General features: G+C 45.6%; 15 non-coding genes across 15 annotated transcripts; 12 read left to right on the plus strand and 3 right to left on the minus strand.

Moving 5' to 3' along the window:
- Nucleotides 1-303: 303 nt before the first annotated feature.
- TRNAY-GUA (transfer RNA tyrosine (anticodon GUA)) lies at nucleotides 304-389 on the minus strand. Its single transcript is given in 2 exon segments — nucleotides 304-339; nucleotides 353-389. It is a non-coding gene; the product is annotated as a tRNA-Tyr (tRNA).
- Nucleotides 390-1,420: 1,031 nt separating this feature from the next.
- TRNAN-GUU (transfer RNA asparagine (anticodon GUU)) lies at nucleotides 1,421-1,494 on the plus strand. Its single transcript has one exon. It is a non-coding gene; the product is annotated as a tRNA-Asn (tRNA).
- Nucleotides 1,495-2,061: 567 nt separating this feature from the next.
- TRNAY-GUA (transfer RNA tyrosine (anticodon GUA)) lies at nucleotides 2,062-2,147 on the minus strand. The gene is given in 2 exon segments: nucleotides 2,062-2,097; nucleotides 2,111-2,147. It is a non-coding gene; the product is annotated as a tRNA-Tyr (tRNA).
- A 1,031-nt stretch (nucleotides 2,148-3,178) lies between these two features.
- On the plus strand, nucleotides 3,179-3,252 carry TRNAN-GUU (transfer RNA asparagine (anticodon GUU)). Its single transcript has one exon. It is a non-coding gene; the product is annotated as a tRNA-Asn (tRNA).
- Nucleotides 3,253-3,819: 567 nt separating this feature from the next.
- On the minus strand, nucleotides 3,820-3,905 carry TRNAY-GUA (transfer RNA tyrosine (anticodon GUA)). Its single transcript is given in 2 exon segments — nucleotides 3,820-3,855; nucleotides 3,869-3,905. It is a non-coding gene; the product is annotated as a tRNA-Tyr (tRNA).
- Nucleotides 3,906-4,930: 1,025 nt separating this feature from the next.
- On the plus strand, nucleotides 4,931-5,004 carry TRNAN-GUU (transfer RNA asparagine (anticodon GUU)). Its single transcript has one exon. It is a non-coding gene; the product is annotated as a tRNA-Asn (tRNA).
- A 1,690-nt stretch (nucleotides 5,005-6,694) lies between these two features.
- On the plus strand, nucleotides 6,695-6,768 carry TRNAN-GUU (transfer RNA asparagine (anticodon GUU)). The gene has a single exon. It is a non-coding gene; the product is annotated as a tRNA-Asn (tRNA).
- Nucleotides 6,769-8,451: 1,683 nt separating this feature from the next.
- Nucleotides 8,452-8,525, plus strand: TRNAN-GUU (transfer RNA asparagine (anticodon GUU)). The gene has a single exon. It is a non-coding gene; the product is annotated as a tRNA-Asn (tRNA).
- Nucleotides 8,526-10,209: 1,684 nt separating this feature from the next.
- TRNAN-GUU (transfer RNA asparagine (anticodon GUU)) lies at nucleotides 10,210-10,283 on the plus strand. The gene has a single exon. It is a non-coding gene; the product is annotated as a tRNA-Asn (tRNA).
- A 1,684-nt stretch (nucleotides 10,284-11,967) lies between these two features.
- On the plus strand, nucleotides 11,968-12,041 carry TRNAN-GUU (transfer RNA asparagine (anticodon GUU)). Its single transcript has one exon. It is a non-coding gene; the product is annotated as a tRNA-Asn (tRNA).
- A 1,673-nt stretch (nucleotides 12,042-13,714) lies between these two features.
- TRNAN-GUU (transfer RNA asparagine (anticodon GUU)) lies at nucleotides 13,715-13,788 on the plus strand. Its single transcript has one exon. It is a non-coding gene; the product is annotated as a tRNA-Asn (tRNA).
- A 1,692-nt stretch (nucleotides 13,789-15,480) lies between these two features.
- TRNAN-GUU (transfer RNA asparagine (anticodon GUU)) lies at nucleotides 15,481-15,554 on the plus strand. Its single transcript has one exon. It is a non-coding gene; the product is annotated as a tRNA-Asn (tRNA).
- A 1,692-nt stretch (nucleotides 15,555-17,246) lies between these two features.
- Nucleotides 17,247-17,320, plus strand: TRNAN-GUU (transfer RNA asparagine (anticodon GUU)). Its single transcript has one exon. It is a non-coding gene; the product is annotated as a tRNA-Asn (tRNA).
- A 1,692-nt stretch (nucleotides 17,321-19,012) lies between these two features.
- On the plus strand, nucleotides 19,013-19,086 carry TRNAN-GUU (transfer RNA asparagine (anticodon GUU)). The gene has a single exon. It is a non-coding gene; the product is annotated as a tRNA-Asn (tRNA).
- A 1,692-nt stretch (nucleotides 19,087-20,778) lies between these two features.
- Nucleotides 20,779-20,852, plus strand: TRNAN-GUU (transfer RNA asparagine (anticodon GUU)). Its single transcript has one exon. It is a non-coding gene; the product is annotated as a tRNA-Asn (tRNA).
- The last annotated feature ends 17 nt before the right edge of the window (nucleotides 20,853-20,869 follow it).

The following is a 20,869-nucleotide window of genomic DNA, read 5'->3' on the forward strand; positions in this document are numbered from 1 at the left end:
CATGACATGAGAAACTGGGAGGTTCAAGCAAAGCTTGAAGGTTGTGAAAACTTTTTTTTGTCTGATAACCAAAAGGTTGGTGGTTCAAGCCCACCCAGGGATGATTGTACCCTCTTTTTGTTTCAGTTGCATGTCAGAGTTACAGAAAGTCCTACTGTGGCTCTCAACTGAGAGTTTCGGTCGGATGCCCATTTCAAATACCCAACACAAACAAGAGACCCCTCTGAAAATAGATAGAAGACGAGGGCACCGGGAGAGCATTTGTCGACAGGTTGAAACATCATCTATGAGACTAACAAAAGTTCCTTCGAGCCGGAATTGAACCAGCGACCTAAGGATTGCTGATTTTCTACTACAGTCCTCCGCTCTACCAGCTGAGCTATCGAAGGCTTGCCGAGCTGGTTGTCGGGTGCTTCCTAAGCTTGCAAATGAGTTACATGAGTAGGGAAACAGAGGAGAATTGTCCCGCTCTTTGAAAAACTCGGCAAACCAAAACTTTGGAGAATACGGGCGTCGATCCCGTTACCTCTCGCATGCTAAGCGAGCGCTCTACCATTTGAGCTAATCCCCCTTCTGGCAGTCCATGTTGGGGTCCATGCTGGTTTCCATGTTGGGGTGCCTGATTCACCACAATTGTGATCATCACATACTTTTCAACCTGTAGCTTTAAGCTTTTTTTTTTTTTTTTTTTTTTTAAGTGTGGATGTCTTTCTCCCGTAAAAGCAGAAGGAGCGTGGAGCTTACAGGGTGCCGGGTGGTGTAAAAGTATAGGTGAGTCGTTAGTGTACAGAGTGAAGAATTGTGGGAAGAGAAAAGAAATCAGAATGATTTAAATAAGAAAGTCGCAACGTAGAAAAGATGGTCTAGATCCAATGGCCCATTTGGTTGTGGGCCCAAAAGCCTTTGCCTGTGCCACTTTGTTGCAAAGGCGAAAACATGTGGCATGAGAAACTGGGAGGTTGCGTGTATAAAAAGCATAGTCTGAAGGTCGTGAAAATGAGATGGTCAGGGATCGGGGGTCTCTATTCTATTTTTACGAGAAAAACATGTGATTCCGACCGGGGATAATGGCCAAATTGTAACAGGGGGCGTGAGTAAAAGAGAGCACTTAGCAGAGGATGGTTTCGATCCATCGACCTCTGGGTTATGGGCCCAGCACGCTTCCGCTGCGCCACTCTGCTGCCATACCTCCAAAAGAGAGGGGTAGCCTATTACCCGCTGACTGTTGTTAAGACGCTAATGTGGAGGCCATCTCTGTGTTGCAATTGTCCATTTGTTGGCGGCTGTAGTTCCACGCAGTTGTTATGTTTTATCATTCTCTTCTTTTTATTGTGTTGATCAGAAGGTCCTCTAAGAAACATACTCCATTTACCATGTTGTGGCTTTTTTACGACTTTAATCAAAGTGGGGGAGCGTGGTTGTCTCTGTGGCGCAATTGGTTAGCGCGTTCGGCTGTTAACCGGAAGGTTGGTGGTTCAAGCCCACCCAGGGACGGCAGTGTCCTCTTTTTGTCTCAGTTGCATGTTACAGAAAATCCTATGGTGCCTCTCAACTTAAAGTTTCGGCCAGAAGAGGAGGGCACCGGTTGTAAGACCATTTCAACATGTACAGTGTGAAAAATTTTGAGAAGAGAAAAAAATCCCAGTGATTTGGATGACATAGTTGCAATGTAGAAAGAATGGTCCAGAGCCTTTGGCCCTCTTTGGTTGTGGGCCTAAATGTCTTTCCATGCGCCACTCTGTTTCAAAGAAGATGACACATGACATGAGAAACTGGGAGGTTCAAGCAAAGCTTGAAGGTTGTGAAAACTTTTTTTTGTCTGATAACCAAAAGGTTGGTGGTTCAAGCCCACCCAGGGATGATTGTACCCTCTTTTTGTTTCAGTTGCATGTCAGAGTTACAGAAAGTCCTACTGTGGCTCTCAACTGAGAGTTTCGGTCGGATGCCCATTTCAAATACCCAACACAAACAAGAGACCCCTCTGAAAATAGATAGAAGACGAGGGCACCGGGAGAGCATTTGTCGACAGGTTGAAACATCATCTATGAGACTAACAAAAGTTCCTTCGAGCCGGAATTGAACCAGCGACCTAAGGATTGCTGATTTTCTACTACAGTCCTCCGCTCTACCAGCTGAGCTATCGAAGGCTTGCCGAGCTGGTTGTCGGGTGCTTCCTAAGCTTGCAAATGAGTTACATGAGTAGGGAAACAGAGGAGAATTGTCCCGCTCTTTGAAAAACTCGGCAAACCAAAACTTTGGAGAATACGGGCGTCGATCCCGTTACCTCTCGCATGCTAAGCGAGCGCTCTACCATTTGAGCTAATCCCCCTTCTGGCAGTCCATGTTGGGGTCCATGCTGGTTTCCATGTTGGGGTGCCTGATTCACCACAATTGTGATCATCACATACTTTTCAACCTGTAGCTTTAAGCTTTTTTTTTTTTTTTTTTTTTTTAAGTGTGGATGTCTTTCTCCCGTAAAAGCAGAAGGAGCGTGGAGCTTACAGGGTGCCGGGTGGTGTAAAAGTATAGGTGAGTCGTTAGTGTACAGAGTGAAGAATTGTGGGAAGAGAAAAGAAATCAGAATGATTTAAATAAGAAAGTCGCAACGTAGAAAAGATGGTCTAGATCCAATGGCCCATTTGGTTGTGGGCCCAAAAGCCTTTGCCTGTGCCACTTTGTTGCAAAGGCGAAAACATGTGGCATGAGAAACTGGGAGGTTGCGTGTATAAAAAGCATAGTCTGAAGGTCGTGAAAATGAGATGGTCAGGGATCGGGGGTCTCTATTCTATTTTTACGAGAAAAACATGTGATTCCGACCGGGGATAATGGCCAAATTGTAACAGGGGGCGTGAGTAAAAGAGAGCACTTAGCAGAGGATGGTTTCGATCCATCGACCTCTGGGTTATGGGCCCAGCACGCTTCCGCTGCGCCACTCTGCTGCCATACCTCCAAAAGAGAGGGGTAGCCTATTACCCGCTGACTGTTGTTAAGACGCTAATGTGGAGGCCATCTCTGTGTTGCAATTGTCCATTTGTTGGCGGCTGTAGTTCCACGCAGTTGTTATGTTTTATCATTCTCTTCTTTTTATTGTGTTGATCAGAAGGTCCTCTAAGAAACATACTCCATTTACCATGTTGTGGCTTTTTTACGACTTTAATCAAAGTGGGGGAGTGTGGTTGTCTCTGTGGCGCAATTGGTTAGCGCGTTCGGCTGTTAACCGGAAGGTTGGTGGTTCAAGCCCACCCAGGGACGGCAGTGTCCTCTTTTTGTCTCAGTTGCATGTTACAGAAAATCCTATGGTGCCTCTCAACTTAAAGTTTCGGCCAGAAGAGGAGGGCACCGGTTGTAAGACCATTTCAACATGTACAGTGTGAAAAATTTTGAGAAGAGAAAAAAATCCCAGTGATTTGGATGACATAGTTGCAATGTAGAAAGAATGGTCCAGAGCCTTTGGCCCTCTTTGGTTGTGGGCCTAAATGTCTTTCCATGCGCCACTCTGTTTCAAAGAAGATGACACATGACATGAGAAACTGGGAGGTTCAAGCAAAGCTTGAAGGTTGTGAAAACTTTTTTTTGTCTGATAACCAAAAGGTTGGTGGTTCAAGCCCACCCAGGGATGATTGTACCCTCTTTTTGTTTCAGTTGCATGTCAGAGTTACAGAAAGTCCTACTGTGGCTCTCAACTGAGAGTTTCGGTCGGATGCCCATTTCAAATACCCAACACAAACAAGAGACCCCTCTGAAAATAGATAGAAGACGAGGGCACCGGGAGAGCATTTGTCGACAGGTTGAAACATCATCTATGAGACTAACAAAAGTTCCTTCGAGCCGGAATTGAACCAGCGACCTAAGGATTGCTGATTTTCTACTACAGTCCTCCGCTCTACCAGCTGAGCTATCGAAGGCTTGCCGAGCTGGTTGTCGGGTGCTTCCTAAGCTTGCAAATGAGTTACATGAGTAGGGAAACAGAGGAGAATTGTCCCGCTCTTTGAAAAACTCGGCAAACCAAAACTTTGGAGAATACGGGCGTCGATCCCGTTACCTCTCGCATGCTAAGCGAGCGCTCTACCATTTGAGCTAATCCCCCTTCTGGCAGTCCATGTTGGGGTCCATGCTGGTTTCCATGTTGGGGTGCCTGATTCACCACAATTGTGATCATCACATACTTTTCAACCTGTAGCTTTAAGCTTTTTTTTTTTTTTTTTAAGTGTGGATGTCTTTCTCCCGTAAAAGCAGAAGGAGCGTGGAGCTTACAGGGTGCCGGGTGGTGTAAAAGTATAGGTGAGTCGTTAGTGTACAGAGTGAAGAATTGTGGGAAGAGAAAAGAAATCAGAATGATTTAAATAAGAAAGTCGCAACGTAGAAAAGATGGTCTAGATCCAATGGCCCATTTGGTTGTGGGCCCAAAAGCCTTTGCCTGTGCCACTTTGTTGCAAAGGCGAAAACATGTGGCATGAGAAACTGGGAGGTTGCGTGTATAAAAAGCATAGTCTGAAGGTCGTGAAAATGAGATGGTCAGGGATCGGGGGTCTCTATTCTATTTTTACGAGAAAAACATGTGATTCCGACCGGGGATAATGGCCAAATTGTAACAGGGGGCGTGAGTAAAAGAGAGCACTTAGCAGAGGATGGTTTCGATCCATCGACCTCTGGGTTATGGGCCCAGCACGCTTCCGCTGCGCCACTCTGCTGCCATACCTCCAAAAGAGAGGGGTAGCCTATTACCCGCTGACTGTTGTTAAGACGCTAATGTGGAGGCCATCTCTGTGTTGCAATTGTCCATTTGTTGGCGGCTGTAGTTCCACGCAGTTGTTATGTTTTATCATTCTCTTCTTTTTATTGTGTTGATCAGAAGGTCCTCTAAGAAACATACTCCATTTACCATGTTGTGGCTTTTTTACGACTTTAATCAAAGTGGGGGAGCGTGGTTGTCTCTGTGGCGCAATTGGTTAGCGCGTTCGGCTGTTAACCGGAAGGTTGGTGGTTCAAGCCCACCCAGGGACGGCAGTGTCCTCTTTTTGTCTCAGTTGCATGTTACAGAAAATCCTATGGTGCCTCTCAACTTAAAGTTTCGGCCAGAAGAGGAGGGCACCGGTTGTAAGACCATTTCAACATGTACAGTGTGAAAAATTTTGAGAAGAGAAAAAAATCCCAGTGATTTGGATGACATAGTTGCAATGTAGAAAGAATGGTCCAGAGCCTTTGGCCCTCTTTGGTTGTGGGCCTAAATGTCTTTCCATGCGCCACTCTGTTTCAAAGAAGATGACACATGACATGAGAAACTGGGAGGTTCAAGCAAAGCTTGAAGGTTGTGAAAACTTTTTTTTGTCTGATAACCAAAAGGTTGGTGGTTCAAGCCCACCCAGGGATGATTGTACCCTCTTTTTGTTTCAGTTGCATGTCAGAGTTACAGAAAGTCCTACTGTGGCTCTCAACTGAGAGTTTCGGTCGGATGCCCATTTCAAATACCCAACACAAACAAGAGACCCCTCTGAAAATAGATAGAAGACGAGGGCACCGGGAGAGCATTTGTCGACAGGTTGAAACATCATCTATGAGACTAACAAAAGTTCCTTCGAGCCGGAATTGAACCAGCGACCTAAGGATTGCTGATTTTCTACTACAGTCCTCCGCTCTACCAGCTGAGCTATCGAAGGCTTGCCGAGCTGGTTGTCGGGTGCTTCCTAAGCTTGCAAATGAGTTACATGAGTAGGGAAACAGAGGAGAATTGTCCCGCTCTTTGAAAAACTCGGCAAACCAAAACTTTGGAGAATACGGGCGTCGATCCCGTTACCTCTCGCATGCTAAGCGAGCGCTCTACCATTTGAGCTAATCCCCCTTCTGGCAGTCCATGTTGGGGTCCATGCTGGTTTCCATGTTGGGGTGCCTGATTCACCACAATTGTGATCATCACATACTTTTCAACCTGTAGCTTTAAGCTTTTTTTTTTTTTTTTTTTTTTTTTTTTTAAGTGTGGATGTCTTTCTCCCGTAAAAGCAGAAGGAGCGTGGAGCTTACAGGGTGCCGGGTGGTGTAAAAGTATAGGTGAGTCGTTAGTGTACAGAGTGAAGAATTGTGGGAAGAGAAAAGAAATCAGAATGATTTAAATAAGAAAGTCGCAACGTAGAAAAGATGGTCTAGATCCAATGGCCCATTTGGTTGTGGGCCCAAAAGCCTTTGCCTGTGCCACTTTGTTGCAAAGGCGAAAACATGTGGCATGAGAAACTGGGAGGTTGCGTGTATAAAAAGCATAGTCTGAAGGTCGTGAAAATGAGATGGTCAGGGATCGGGGGTCTCTATTCTATTTTTACGAGAAAAACATGTGATTCCGACCGGGGATAATGGCCAAATTGTAACAGGGGGCGTGAGTAAAAGAGAGCACTTGGCAGAGGATGGTTTCGATCCATCGACCTCTGGGTTATGGGCCCAGCACGCTTCCGCTGCGCCACTCTGCTGCCATATCTCCAAAAGAGAGGGGTAGCCTATTACCCGCTGACTGTTGTTAAGACGCTAATGTGGAGGCCATCTCTGTGTTGCAATTGTCCATTTGTTGGCGGCTGTAGTTCCACGCAGTTGTTATGTTTTATCATTCTCTTCTTTTTATTGTGTTGATCAGAAGGTCCTCTAAGAAACATACTCCATTTACCATGTTGTGGCTTTTTTACGACTTTAATCAAAGTGGGGGAGTGTGGTTGTCTCTGTGGCGCAATTGGTTAGCGCGTTCGGCTGTTAACCGGAAGGTTGGTGGTTCAAGCCCACCCAGGGACGGCAGTGTCCTCTTTTTGTCTCAGTTGCATGTTACAGAAAATCCTATGGTGCCTCTCAACTTAAAGTTTCGGCCAGAAGAGGAGGGCACCGGTTGTAAGACCATTTCAACATGTACAGTGTGAAAAATTTTGAGAAGAGAAAAAAATCCCAGTGATTTGGATGACATAGTTGCAATGTAGAAAGAATGGTCCAGAGCCTTTGGCCCTCTTTGGTTGTGGGCCTAAATGTCTTTCCATGCGCCACTCTGTTTCAAAGAAGATGACACATGACATGAGAAACTGGGAGGTTCAAGCAAAGCTTGAAGGTTGTGAAAACTTTTTTTTGTCTGATAACCAAAAGGTTGGTGGTTCAAGCCCACCCAGGGATGATTGTACCCTCTTTTTGTTTCAGTTGCATGTCAGAGTTACAGAAAGTCCTACTGTGGCTCTCAACTGAGAGTTTCGGTCGGATGCCCATTTCAAATACCCAACACAAACAAGAGACCCCTCTGAAAATAGATAGAAGACGAGGGCACCGGGAGAGCATTTGTCGACAGGTTGAAACATCATCTATGAGACTAACAAAAGTTCCTTCGAGCCGGAATTGAACCAGCGACCTAAGGATTGCTGATTTTCTACTACAGTCCTCCGCTCTACCAGCTGAGCTATCGAAGGCTTGCCGAGCTGGTTGTCGGGTGCTTCCTAAGCTTGCAAATGAGTTACATGAGTAGGGAAACAGAGGAGAATTGTCCCGCTCTTTGAAAAACTCGGCAAACCAAAACTTTGGAGAATACGGGCGTCGATCCCGTTACCTCTCGCATGCTAAGCGAGCGCTCTACCATTTGAGCTAATCCCCCTTCTGGCAGTCCATGTTGGGGTCCATGCTGGTTTCCATGTTGGGGTGCCTGATTCACCACAATTGTGATCATCACATACTTTTCAACCTGTAGCTTTAAGCTTTTTTTTTTTTTTTTTTTTTTAAGTGTGGATGTCTTTCTCCCGTAAAAGCAGAAGGAGCGTGGAGCTTACAGGGTGCCGGGTGGTGTAAAAGTATAGGTGAGTCGTTAGTGTACAGAGTGAAGAATTGTGGGAAGAGAAAAGAAATCAGAATGATTTAAATAAGAAAGTCGCAACGTAGAAAAGATGGTCTAGATCCAATGGCCCATTTGGTTGTGGGCCCAAAAGCCTTTGCCTGTGCCACTTTGTTGCAAAGGCGAAAACATGTGGCATGAGAAACTGGGAGGTTGCGTGTATAAAAAGCATAGTCTGAAGGTCGTGAAAATGAGATGGTCAGGGATCGGGGGTCTCTATTCTATTTTTACGAGAAAAACATGTGATTCCGACCGGGGATAATGGCCAAATTGTAACAGGGGGCGTGAGTAAAAGAGAGCACTTAGCAGAGGATGGTTTCGATCCATCGACCTCTGGGTTATGGGCCCAGCACGCTTCCGCTGCGCCACTCTGCTGCCATACCTCCAAAAGAGAGGGGTAGCCTATTACCCGCTGACTGTTGTTAAGACGCTAATGTGGAGGCCATCTCTGTGTTGCAATTGTCCATTTGTTGGCGGCTGTAGTTCCACGCAGTTGTTATGTTTTATCATTCTCTTCTTTTTATTGTGTTGATCAGAAGGTCCTCTAAGAAACATACTCCATTTACCATGTTGTGGCTTTTTTACGACTTTAATCAAAGTGGGGGAGCGTGGTTGTCTCTGTGGCGCAATTGGTTAGCGCGTTCGGCTGTTAACCGGAAGGTTGGTGGTTCAAGCCCACCCAGGGACGGCAGTGTCCTCTTTTTGTCTCAGTTGCATGTTACAGAAAATCCTATGGTGCCTCTCAACTTAAAGTTTCGGCCAGAAGAGGAGGGCACCGGTTGTAAGACCATTTCAACATGTACAGTGTGAAAAATTTTGAGAAGAGAAAAAAATCCCAGTGATTTGGATGACATAGTTGCAATGTAGAAAGAATGGTCCAGAGCCTTTGGCCCTCTTTGGTTGTGGGCCTAAATGTCTTTCCATGCGCCACTCTGTTTCAAAGAAGATGACACATGACATGAGAAACTGGGAGGTTCAAGCAAAGCTTGAAGGTTGTGAAAACTTTTTTTTGTCTGATAACCAAAAGGTTGGTGGTTCAAGCCCACCCAGGGATGATTGTACCCTCTTTTTGTTTCAGTTGCATGTCAGAGTTACAGAAAGTCCTACTGTGGCTCTCAACTGAGAGTTTCGGTCGGATGCCCATTTCAAATACCCAACACAAACAAGAGACCCCTCTGAAAATAGATAGAAGACGAGGGCACCGGGAGAGCATTTGTCGACAGGTTGAAACATCATCTATGAGACTAACAAAAGTTCCTTCGAGCCGGAATTGAACCAGCGACCTAAGGATTGCTGATTTTCTACTACAGTCCTCCGCTCTACCAGCTGAGCTATCGAAGGCTTGCCGAGCTGGTTGTCGGGTGCTTCCTAAGCTTGCAAATGAGTTACATGAGTAGGGAAACAGAGGAGAATTGTCCCGCTCTTTGAAAAACTCGGCAAACCAAAACTTTGGAGAATACGGGCGTCGATCCCGTTACCTCTCGCATGCTAAGCGAGCGCTCTACCATTTGAGCTAATCCCCCTTCTGGCAGTCCATGTTGGGGTCCATGCTGGTTTCCATGTTGGGGTGCCTGATTCACCACAATTGTGATCATCACATACTTTTCAACCTGTAGCTTTAAGCTTTTTTTTTTTTTTTTTTTTTTTAAGTGTGGATGTCTTTCTCCCGTAAAAGCAGAAGGAGCGTGGAGCTTACAGGGTGCCGGGTGGTGTAAAAGTATAGGTGAGTCGTTAGTGTACAGAGTGAAGAATTGTGGGAAGAGAAAAGAAATCAGAATGATTTAAATAAGAAAGTCGCAACGTAGAAAAGATGGTCTAGATCCAATGGCCCATTTGGTTGTGGGCCCAAAAGCCTTTGCCTGTGCCACTTTGTTGCAAAGGCGAAAACATGTGGCATGAGAAACTGGGAGGTTGCGTGTATAAAAAGCATAGTCTGAAGGTCGTGAAAATGAGATGGTCAGGGATCGGGGGTCTCTATTCTATTTTTACGAGAAAAACATGTGATTCCGACCGGGGATAATGGCCAAATTGTAACAGGGGGCGTGAGTAAAAGAGAGCACTTAGCAGAGGATGGTTTCGATCCATCGACCTCTGGGTTATGGGCCCAGCACGCTTCCGCTGCGCCACTCTGCTGCCATACCTCCAAAAGAGAGGGGTAGCCTATTACCCGCTGACTGTTGTTAAGACGCTAATGTGGAGGCCATCTCTGTGTTGCAATTGTCCATTTGTTGGCGGCTGTAGTTCCACGCAGTTGTTATGTTTTATCATTCTCTTCTTTTTATTGTGTTGATCAGAAGGTCCTCTAAGAAACATACTCCATTTACCATGTTGTGGCTTTTTTACGACTTTAATCAAAGTGGGGGAGCGTGGTTGTCTCTGTGGCGCAATTGGTTAGCGCGTTCGGCTGTTAACCGGAAGGTTGGTGGTTCAAGCCCACCCAGGGACGGCAGTGTCCTCTTTTTGTCTCAGTTGCATGTTACAGAAAATCCTATGGTGCCTCTCAACTTAAAGTTTCGGCCAGAAGAGGAGGGCACCGGTTGTAAGACCATTTCAACATGTACAGTGTGAAAAATTTTGAGAAGAGAAAAAAATCCCAGTGATTTGGATGACATAGTTGCAATGTAGAAAGAATGGTCCAGAGCCTTTGGCTCTCTTTGGTTGTGGGCCTAAATGTCTTTCCATGCGCCACTCTGTTTCAAAGAAGATGACACATGACATGAGAAACTGGGAGGTTCAAGCAAAGCTTGAAGGTTGTGAAAACTTTTTTTTGTCTGATAACCAAAAGGTTGGTGGTTCAAGCCCACCCAGGGATGATTGTACCCTCTTTTTGTTTCAGTTGCATGTCAGAGTTACAGAAAGTCCTACTGTGGCTCTCAACTGAGAGTTTCGGTCGGATGCCCATTTCAAATACCCAACACAAACAAGAGACCCCTCTGAAAATAGATAGAAGACGAGGGCACCGGGAGAGCATTTGTCGACAGGTTGAAACATCATCTATGAGACTAACAAAAGTTCCTTCGAGCCGGAATTGAACCAGCGACCTAAGGATTGCTGATTTTCTACTACAGTCCTCCGCTCTACCAGCTGAGCTATCGAAGGCTTGCCGAGCTGGTTGTCGGGTGCTTCCTAAGCTTGCAAATGAGTTACATGAGTAGGGAAACAGAGGAGAATTGTCCCGCTCTTTGAAAAACTCGGCAAACCAAAACTTTGGAGAATACGGGCGTCGATCCCGTTACCTCTCGCATGCTAAGCGAGCGCTCTACCATTTGAGCTAATCCCCCTTCTGGCAGTCCATGTTGGGGTCCATGCTGGTTTCCATGTTGGGGTGCCTGATTCACCACAATTGTGATCATCACATACTTTTCAACCTGTAGCTTTAAGCTTTTTTTTTTTTTTTTTTTTTTTAAGTGTGGATGTCTTTCTCCCGTAAAAGCAGAAGGAGCGTGGAGCTTACAGGGTGCCGGGTGGTGTAAAAGTATAGGTGAGTCGTTAGTGTACAGAGTGAAGAATTGTGGGAAGAGAAAAGAAATCAGAATGATTTAAATAAGAAAGTCGCAACGTAGAAAAGATGGTCTAGATCCAATGGCCCATTTGGTTGTGGGCCCAAAAGCCTTTGCCTGTGCCACTTTGTTGCAAAGGCGAAAACATGTGGCATGAGAAACTGGGAGGTTGCGTGTATAAAAAGCATAGTCTGAAGGTCGTGAAAATGAGATGGTCAGGGATCGGGGGTCTCTATTCTATTTTTACGAGAAAAACATGTGATTCCGACCGGGGATAATGGCCAAATTGTAACAGGGGGCGTGAGTAAAAGAGAGCACTTAGCAGAGGATGGTTTCGATGCATCGACCTCTGGGTTATGGGCCCAGCACGCTTCCGCTGTGCCACTCTGCTGCCATACCTCCAAAAGAGAGGGGTAGCCTATTACCCGCTGACTGTTGTTAAGACGCTAATGTGGAGGCCATCTCTGTGTTGCAATTGTCCATTTGTTGGCGGCTGTAGTTCCACGCAGTTGTTATGTTTTATCATTCTCTTCTTTTTATTGTGTTGATCAGAAGGTCCTCTAAGAAACATACTCCATTTACCATGTTGTGGCTTTTTTACGACTTTAATCAAAGTGGCGGAGCGTGGTTGTCTCTGTGGCGCAATTGGTTAGCGCGTTCGGCTGTTAACCGGAAGGTTGGTGGTTCAAGCCCACCCAGGGACGGCAGTGTCCTCTTTTTGTCTCAGTTGCATGTTACAGAAAATCCTATGGTGCCTCTCAACTTAAAGTTTCGGCCAGAAGAGGAGGGCACCGGTTGTAAGACTATTTCAACATGTACAGTGTGAAAAATTTTGAGAAGAGAAAAAAATCCCAGTGATTTGGATGACATAGTTGCAATGTAGAAAGAATGGTCCAGAGCCTTTGGCCCTCTTTGGTTGTGGGCCTAAATGTCTTTCCATGCGCCACTCTGTTTCAAAGAAGATGACACATGACATGAGAAACTGGGAGGTTCAAGCAAAGCTTGAAGGTTGTGAAAACTTTTTTTTTGTCTGATAACCAAAAGGTTGGTGGTTCAAGCCCACCCAGGGATGATTGTACCCTCTTTTTGTTTCAGTTGCATGTCAGAGTTACAGAAAGTCCTACTGTGGCTCTCAACTGAGAGTTTCGGTCGGATGCCCATTTCAAATACCCAACACAAACAAGAGACCCCTCTGAAAATAGATAGAAGACGAGGGCACCGGGAGAGCATTTGTCGACAGGTTGAAACATCATCTATGAGACTAACGGGCCGGAATTGAACCAGCGACCTAAGGATTGCTGATTTTCTACTACAGTCCTCCGCTCTACCAGCTGAGCTATCGAAGGCTTGCCGAGCTGGTTGTCGGGTGCTTCCTAAGCTTGCAAATGAGTTACATGAGTAGGGAAACAGAGGAGAATTGTCCCGCTCTTTGAAAAACTCGGCAAACCAAAACTTTGGAGAATACGGGCGTCGATCCCGTTACCTCTCGCATGCTAAGCGAGCGCTCTACCATTTGAGCTAATCCCCCTTCTGGCAGTCCATGTTGGGGTCCATGCTGGTTTCCATGTTGGGGTGCCTGATTCACCACAATTGTGATCATCACATACTTTTCAACCTGTAGCTTTAAGCTTTTTTTTTTTTTTTTTTTATTTAAGTGTGGATGTCTTTCTCCCGTAAAAGCAGAAGGAGCGTGGAGCTTACAGGGTGCCGGGTGGTGTAAAAGTATAGGTGAGTCGTTAGTGTACAGAGTGAAGAATTGTGGGAAGAGAAAAGAAATCAGAATGATTTAAATAAGAAAGTCGCAACGTAGAAAAGATGGTCTAGATCCAATGGCCCATTTGGTTGTGGGCCCAAAAGCCTTTGCCTGTGCCACTTTGTTGCAAAGGCGAAAACATGTGGCATGAGAAACTGGGAGGTTGCGTGTATAAAAAGCATAGTCTGAAGGTCGTGAAAATGAGATGGTCAGGGATCGGGGGTCTCTATTCTATTTTTACGAGAAAAACATGTGATTCCGACCGGGGATAATGGCCAAATTGTAACAGGGGGCGTGAGTAAAAGAGAGCACTTAGCAGAGGATGGTTTCGATGCATCGACCTCTGGGTTATGGGCCCAGCACGCTTCCGCTGCGCCACTCTGCTGCCATACCTCCAAAAGAGAGGGGTAGCCTATTACCCGCTGACTGTTGTTAAGACGCTAATGTGGAGGCCATCTCTGTGTTGCAATTGTCCATTTGTTGGCGGCTGTAGTTCCACGCAGTTGTTATGTTTTATCATTCTCTTCTTTTTATTGTGTTGATCAGAAGGTCCTCTAAGAAACATACTCCATTTACCATGTTGTGGCTTTTTTACGACTTTAATCAAAGTGGCAGAGTGTGGTTGTCTCTGTGGCGCAATTGGTTAGCGCGTTCGGCTGTTAACCGGAAGGTTGGTGGTTCAAGCCCACCCAGGGACGGCAGTGTCCTCTTTTTGTCTCAGTTGCATGTTACAGAAAATCCTATGGTGCCTCTCAACTTAAAGTTTCGGCCAGAAGAGGAGGGCACCGGTTGTAAGACTATTTCAACATGTACAGTGTGAAAAATTTTGAGAAGAGAAAAAAATCCCAGTGATTTGGATGACATAGTTGCAATGTAGAAAGAATGGTCCAGAGCCTTTGGCCCTCTTTGGTTGTGGGCCTAAATGTCTTTCCATGCGCCACTCTGTTTCAAAGAAGATGACACATGACATGAGAAACTGGGAGGATCAAGCAAAGCTTGAAGGTTGTGAAAACTTTTTTTTGTCTGATAACCAAAAGGTTGGTGGTTCAAGCCCACCCAGGGATGATTGTACCCTCTTTTTGTTTCAGTTGCATGTCAGAGTTACAGAAAGTCCTACTGTGGCTCTCAACTGAGAGTTTCGGTCGGATGCCCATTTCAAATACCCAACACAAACAAGAGACCCCTCTGAAAATAGATAGAAGACGAGGGCACCGGGAGAGCATTTGTCGACAGGTTGAAACATCATCTATGAGACTAACAAAAGTTCCTTCGAGCCGGAATTGAACCAGCGACCTAAGGATTGCTGATTTTCTACTACAGTCCTCCGCTCTACCAGCTGAGCTATCGAAGGCTTGCTGAGCTGGTTGTCGGGTGCTTCCTAAGCTTGCAAATGAGTTACATGAGTAGGGAAACAGAGGAGAATTGTCCCGCTCTTTGAAAAACTCGGCAAACCAAAACTTTGGAGAATACGGGCGTCGATCCCGTTACCTCTCGCATGCTAAGCGAGCGCTCTACCATTTGAGCTAATCCCCCTTCTGGCAGTCCATGTTGGGGTCCATGCTGGTTTCCATGTTGGGGTGCCTGATTCACCACAATTGTGATCATCACATACTTTTCAACCTGTAGCTTTAAGCTTTTTTTTTTTTTTTTTTTTTTTTTTTATTTAAGTGTGGATGTCTTTCTCCCGTAAAAGCAGAAGGAGCGTGGAGCTTACAGGGTGCCGGGTGGTGTAAAAGTATAGGTGAGTCGTTAGTGTACAGAGTGAAGAATTGTGGGAAGAGAAAAGAAATCAGAATGATTTAAATAAGAAAGTCGCAACGTAGAAAAGATGGTCTAGATCCAATGGCCCATTTGGTTGTGGGCCCAAAAGCCTTTGCCTGTGCCACTTTGTTGCAAAGGCGAAAACATGTGGCATGAGAAACTGGGAGGTTGCGTGTATAAAAAGCATAGTCTGAAGGTCGTGAAAATGAGATGGTCAGGGATCGGGGGTCTCTATTCTATTTTTACGAGAAAAACATGTGATTCCGACCGGGGATAATGGCCAAATTGTAACAGGGGGCGTGAGTAAAAGAGAGCACTTAGCAGAGGATGGTTTCGATGCATCGACCTCTGGGTTATGGGCCCAGCACGCTTCCGCTGCGCCACTCTGCTGCCATACCTCCAAAAGAGAGGGGTAGCCTATTACCCGCTGACTGTTGTTAAGACGCTAATGTGGAGGCCATCTCTGTGTTGCAATTGTCCATTTGTTGGCGGCTGTAGTTCCACGCAGTTGTTATGTTTTATCATTCTCTTCTTTTTATTGTGTTGATCAGAAGGTCCTCTAAGAAACATACTCCATTTACCATGTTGTGGCTTTTTTACGACTTTAATCAAAGTGGCAGAGCGTGGTTGTCTCTGTGGCGCAATTGGTTAGCGCGTTCGGCTGTTAACCGGAAGGTTGGTGGTTCAAGCCCACCCAGGGACGGCAGTGTCCTCTTTTTGTCTCAGTTGCATGTTACAGAAAATCCTATGGTGCCTCTCAACTTAAAGTTTCGGCCAGAAGAGGAGGGCACCGGTTGTAAGACTATTTCAACATGTACAGTGTGAAAAATTTTGAGAAGAGAAAAAAATCCCAGTGATTTGGATGACATAGTTGCAATGTAGAAAGAATGGTCCAGAGCCTTTGGCCCTCTTTGGTTGTGGGCCTAAATGTCTTTCCATGCGCCACTCTGTTTCAAAGAAGATGACACATGACATGAGAAACTGGGAGGTTCAAGCAAAGCTTGAAGGTTGTGAAAACTTTTTTTTGTCTGATAACCAAAAGGTTGGTGGTTCAAGCCCACCCAGGGATGATTGTACCCTCTTTTTGTTTCAGTTGCATGTCAGAGTTACAGAAAGTCCTACTGTGGCTCTCAACTGAGAGTTTCGGTCGGATGCCCATTTCAAATACCCAACACAAACAAGAGACCCCTCTGAAAATAGATAGAAGACGAGGGCACCGGGAGAGCATTTGTCGACAGGTTGAAACATCATCTATGAGACTAACAAAAGTTCCTTCGAGCCGGAATTGAACCAGCGACCTAAGGATTGCTGATTTTCTACTACAGTCCTCCGCTCTACCAGCTGAGCTATCGAAGGCTTGCTGAGCTGGTTGTCGGGTGCTTCCTAAGCTTGCAAATGAGTTACATGAGTAGGGAAACAGAGGAGAATTGTCCCGCTCTTTGAAAAACTCGGCAAACCAAAACTTTGGAGAATACGGGCGTCGATCCCGTTACCTCTCGCATGCTAAGCGAGCGCTCTACCATTTGAGCTAATCCCCCTTCTGGGAGTCCATGTTGGGGTCCATGCTGGTTTCCATGTTGGGGTGCCTGATTCACCACAATTGTGATCATCACATACTTTTCAACCTGTAGCTTTAAGCTTTTTTTTTTTTTTTTTTTTTTTTTTTATTTAAGTGTGGATGTCTTTCTCCCGTAAAAGCAGAAGGAGCGTGGAGCTTACAGGGTGCCGGGTGGTGTAAAAGTATAGGTGAGTCGTTAGTGTACAGAGTGAAGAATTGTGGGAAGAGAAAAGAAATCAGAATGATTTAAATAAGAAAGTCGCAACGTAGAAAAGATGGTCTAGATCCAATGGCCCATTTGGTTGTGGGCCCAAAAGCCTTTGCCTGTGCCACTTTGTTGCAAAGGCGAAAACATGTGGCATGAGAAACTGGGAGGTTGCGTGTATAAAAAGCATAGTCTGAAGGTCGTGAAAATGAGATGGTCAGGGATCGGGGGTCTCTATTCTATTTTTACGAGAAAAACATGTGATTCCGACCGGGGATAATGGCCAAATTGTAACAGGGGGCGTGAGTAAAAGAGAGCACTTAGCAGAGGATGGTTTCGATGCATCGACCTCTGGGTTATGGGCCCAGCACGCTTCCGCTGCGCCACTCTGCTGCCATACCTCCAAAAGAGAGGGGTAGCCTATTACCCGCTGACTGTTGTTAAGACGCTAATGTGAAGGCTATCTCTGTGTTGCAATTGTCCATTTGTTGGCGGCTGTAGTTCCACGCAGTTGTTATGTTTTATCATTCTCTTCTTTTTATTGTGTTGATCAGAAGGTCCTCTAAGAAACATACTCCATTTACCATGTTGTGGCTTTTTTACGACTTTAATCAAAGTTGCAGAGCGTGGTTGTCTCTGTGGCGCAATTGGTTAGCGCGTTCGGCTGTTAACCGGAAGGTTGGTGGTTCAAGCCCACCCAGGGACGGCAGTGTCCTCTTTTTGTCTCAGTTGCATGTTACAGAAAATCCTATGGTGCCTCTCAACTTAAAGTTTCGGCCAGAAGAGGAGGGCACCGGTTGTAAGACTATTTCAACATGTACAGTGTGAAAAATTTTGAGAAGAGAAAAAAATCCCAGTGATTTGGATGACATAGTTGCAATGTAGAAAGAATGGTCCAGAGCCTTTGGCCCTCTTTGGTTGTGGGCCTAAATGTCTTTCCATGCGCCACTCTGTTTCAAAGAAGATGACACATGACATGAGAAACTGGGAGGTTCAAGCAAAGCTTGAAGGTTGTGAAAACTTTTTTTTGTCTGATAACCAAAAGGTTGGTGGTTCAAGCCCACCCAGGGATGATTGTACCCTCTTTTTGTTTCAGTTGCATGTCAGAGTTACAGAAAGTCCTACTGTGGCTCTCAACTGAGAGTTTCGGTCGGATGCCCATTTCAAATACCCAACACAAACAAGAGACCCCTCTGAAAATAGATAGAAGACGAGGGCACCGGGAGAGCATTTGTCGACAGGTTGAAACATCATCTATGAGACTAACAAAAGTTCCTTCGAGCCGGAATTGAACCAGCGACCTAAGGATTGCTGATTTTCTACTACAGTCCTCCGCTCTACCAGCTGAGCTATCGAAGGCTTGCTGAGCTGGTTGTCGGGTGCTTCCTAAGCTTGCAAATGAGTTACATGAGTAGGGAAACAGAGGAGAATTGTCCCGCTCTTTGAAAAACTCGGCAAACCAAAACTTTGGAGAATACGGGCGTCGATCCCGTTACCTCTCGCATGCTAAGCGAGCGCTCTACCATTTGAGCTAATCCCCCTTCTGGGAGTCCATGTTGGGGTCCATGCTGGTTTCCATGTTGGGGTGCCTGATTCACCACAATTGTGATCATCACATACTTTTCAACCTGTAGCTTTAAGCTTTTTTTTTTTTTTTTTTTTTTTTTTTATTTAAGTGTGGATGTCTTTCTCCCGTAAAAGCAGAAGGAGCGTGGAGCTTACAGGGTGCCGGGTGGTGTAAAAGTATAGGTGAGTCGTTAGTGTACAGAGTGAAGAATTGTGGGAAGAGAAAAGAAATCAGAATGATTTAAATAAGAAAGTCGCAACGTAGAAAAGATGGTCTAGATCCAATGGCCCATTTGGTTGTGGGCCCAAAAGCCTTTGCCTGTGCCACTTTGTTGCAAAGGCGAAAACATGTGGCATGAGAAACTGGGAGGTTGCGTGTATAAAAAGCATAGTCTGAAGGTCGTGAAAATGAGATGGTCAGGGATCGGGGGTCTCTATTCTATTTTTACGAGAAAAACATGTGATTCCGACCGGGGATAATGGCCAAATTGTAACAGGGGGCGTGAGTAAAAGAGAGCACTTAGCAGAGGATGGTTTCGATGCATCGACCTCTGGGTTATGGGCCCAGCACGCTTCCGCTGCGCCACTCTGCTGCCATACCTCCAAAAGAGAGGGGTAGCCTATTACCCGCTGACTGTTGTTAAGACGCTAATGTGGAGGCCATCTCTGTGTTGCAATTGTCCATTTGTTGGCGGCTGTAGTTCCACGCAGTTGTTATGTTTTATCATTCTCTTCTTTTTATTGTGTTGATCAGAAGGTCCTCTAAGAAACATACTCCATTTACCATGTTGTGGCTTTTTTACGACTTTAATCAAAGTGGCAGAGCGTGGTTGTCTCTGTGGCGCAATTGGTTAGCGCGTTCGGCTGTTAACCGGAAGGTTGGTGGTTCAAGCCCACCCAGGGACGGCAGTGTCCTCTTTTTGTCTCAGTTGCATGTTACAGAAAATCCTATGGTGCCTCTCAACTTAAAGTTTCGGCCAGAAGAGGAGGGCACCGGTTGTAAGACTATTTCAACATGTACAGTGTGAAAAATTTTGAGAAGAGAAAAAAATCCCAGTGATTTGGATGACATAGTTGCAATGTAGAAAGAATGGTCCAGAGCCTTTGGCCCTCTTTGGTTGTGGGCCTAAATGTCTTTCCATGCGCCACTCTGTTTCAAAGAAGATGACACATGACATGAGAAACTGGGAGGTTCAAGCAAAGCTTGAAGGTTGTGAAAACTTTTTTTTGTCTGATAACCAAAAGGTTGGTGGTTCAAGCCCACCCAGGGATGATTGTACCCTCTTTTTGTTTCAGTTGCATGTCAGAGTTACAGAAAGTCCTACTGTGGCTCTCAACTGAGAGTTTCGGTCGGATGCCCATTTCAAATACCCAACACAAACAAGAGACCCCTCTGAAAATAGATAGAAGACGAGGGCACCGGGAGAGCATTTGTCGACAGGTTGAAACATCATCTATGAGACTAACAAAAGTTCCTTCGAGCCGGAATTGAACCAGCGACCTAAGGATTGCTGATTTTCTACTACAGTCCTCCGCTCTACCAGCTGAGCTATCGAAGGCTTGCTGAGCTGGTTGTCGGGTGCTTCCTAAGCTTGCAAATGAGTTACATGAGTAGGGAAACAGAGGAGAATTGTCCCGCTCTTTGAAAAACTCGGCAAACCAAAACTTTGGAGAATACGGGCGTCGATCCCGTTACCTCTCGCATGCTAAGCGAGCGCTCTACCATTTGAGCTAATCCCCCTTCTGGCAGTCCATGTTGGGGTCCATGCTGGTTTCCATGTTGGGGTGCCTGATTCACCACAATTGTGATCATCACATACTTTTCAACCTGTAGCTTTAAGCTTTTTTTTTTTTTTTTTTTTTTTTTTTATTTAAGTGTGGATGTCTTTCTCCCGTAAAAGCAGAAGGAGCGTGGAGCTTACAGGGTGCCGGGTGGTGTAAAAGTATAGGTGAGTCGTTAGTGTACAGAGTGAAGAATTGTGGGAAGAGAAAAGAAATCAGAATGATTTAAATAAGAAAGTCGCAACGTAGAAAAGATGGTCTAGATCCAATGGCCCATTTGGTTGTGGGCCCAAAAGCCTTTGCCTGTGCCACTTTGTTGCAAAGGCGAAAACATGTGGCATGAGAAACTGGGAGGTTGCGTGTATAAAAAGCATAGTCTGAAGGTCGTGAAAATGAGATGGTCAGGGATCGGGGGTCTCTATTCTATTTTTACGAGAAAAACATGTGATTCCGACCGGGGATAATGGCCAAATTGTAACAGGGGGCGTGAGTAAAAGAGAGCACTTAGCAGAGGATGGTTTCGATGCATCGACCTCTGGGTTATGGGCCCAGCACGCTTCCGCTGCGCCACTCTGCTGCCATACCTCCAAAAGAGAGGGGTAGCCTATTACCCGCTGACTGTTGTTAAGACGCTAATGTGGAGGCCATCTCTGTGTTGCAATTGTCCATTTGTTGGCGGCTGTAGTTCCACGCAGTTGTTATGTTTTATCATTCTCTTCTTTTTATTGTGTTGATCAGAAGGTCCTCTAAGAAACATACTCCATTTACCATGTTGTGGCTTTTTTACGACTTTAATCAAAGTGGGGGAGCGTGGTTGTCTCTGTGGCGCAATTGGTTAGCGCGTTCGGCTGTTAACCGGAAGGTTGGTGGTTCAAGCCCACCCAGGGACGGCAGTGTCCTCTTTTTG

This window comes from Rhinoderma darwinii, assembly GCF_050947455.1.
Source record: "Rhinoderma darwinii isolate aRhiDar2 chromosome 4 unlocalized genomic scaffold, aRhiDar2.hap1 SUPER_4_unloc_9, whole genome shotgun sequence".
Classification (NCBI taxonomy): domain Eukaryota; kingdom Metazoa; phylum Chordata; class Amphibia; order Anura; family Rhinodermatidae; genus Rhinoderma; species Rhinoderma darwinii.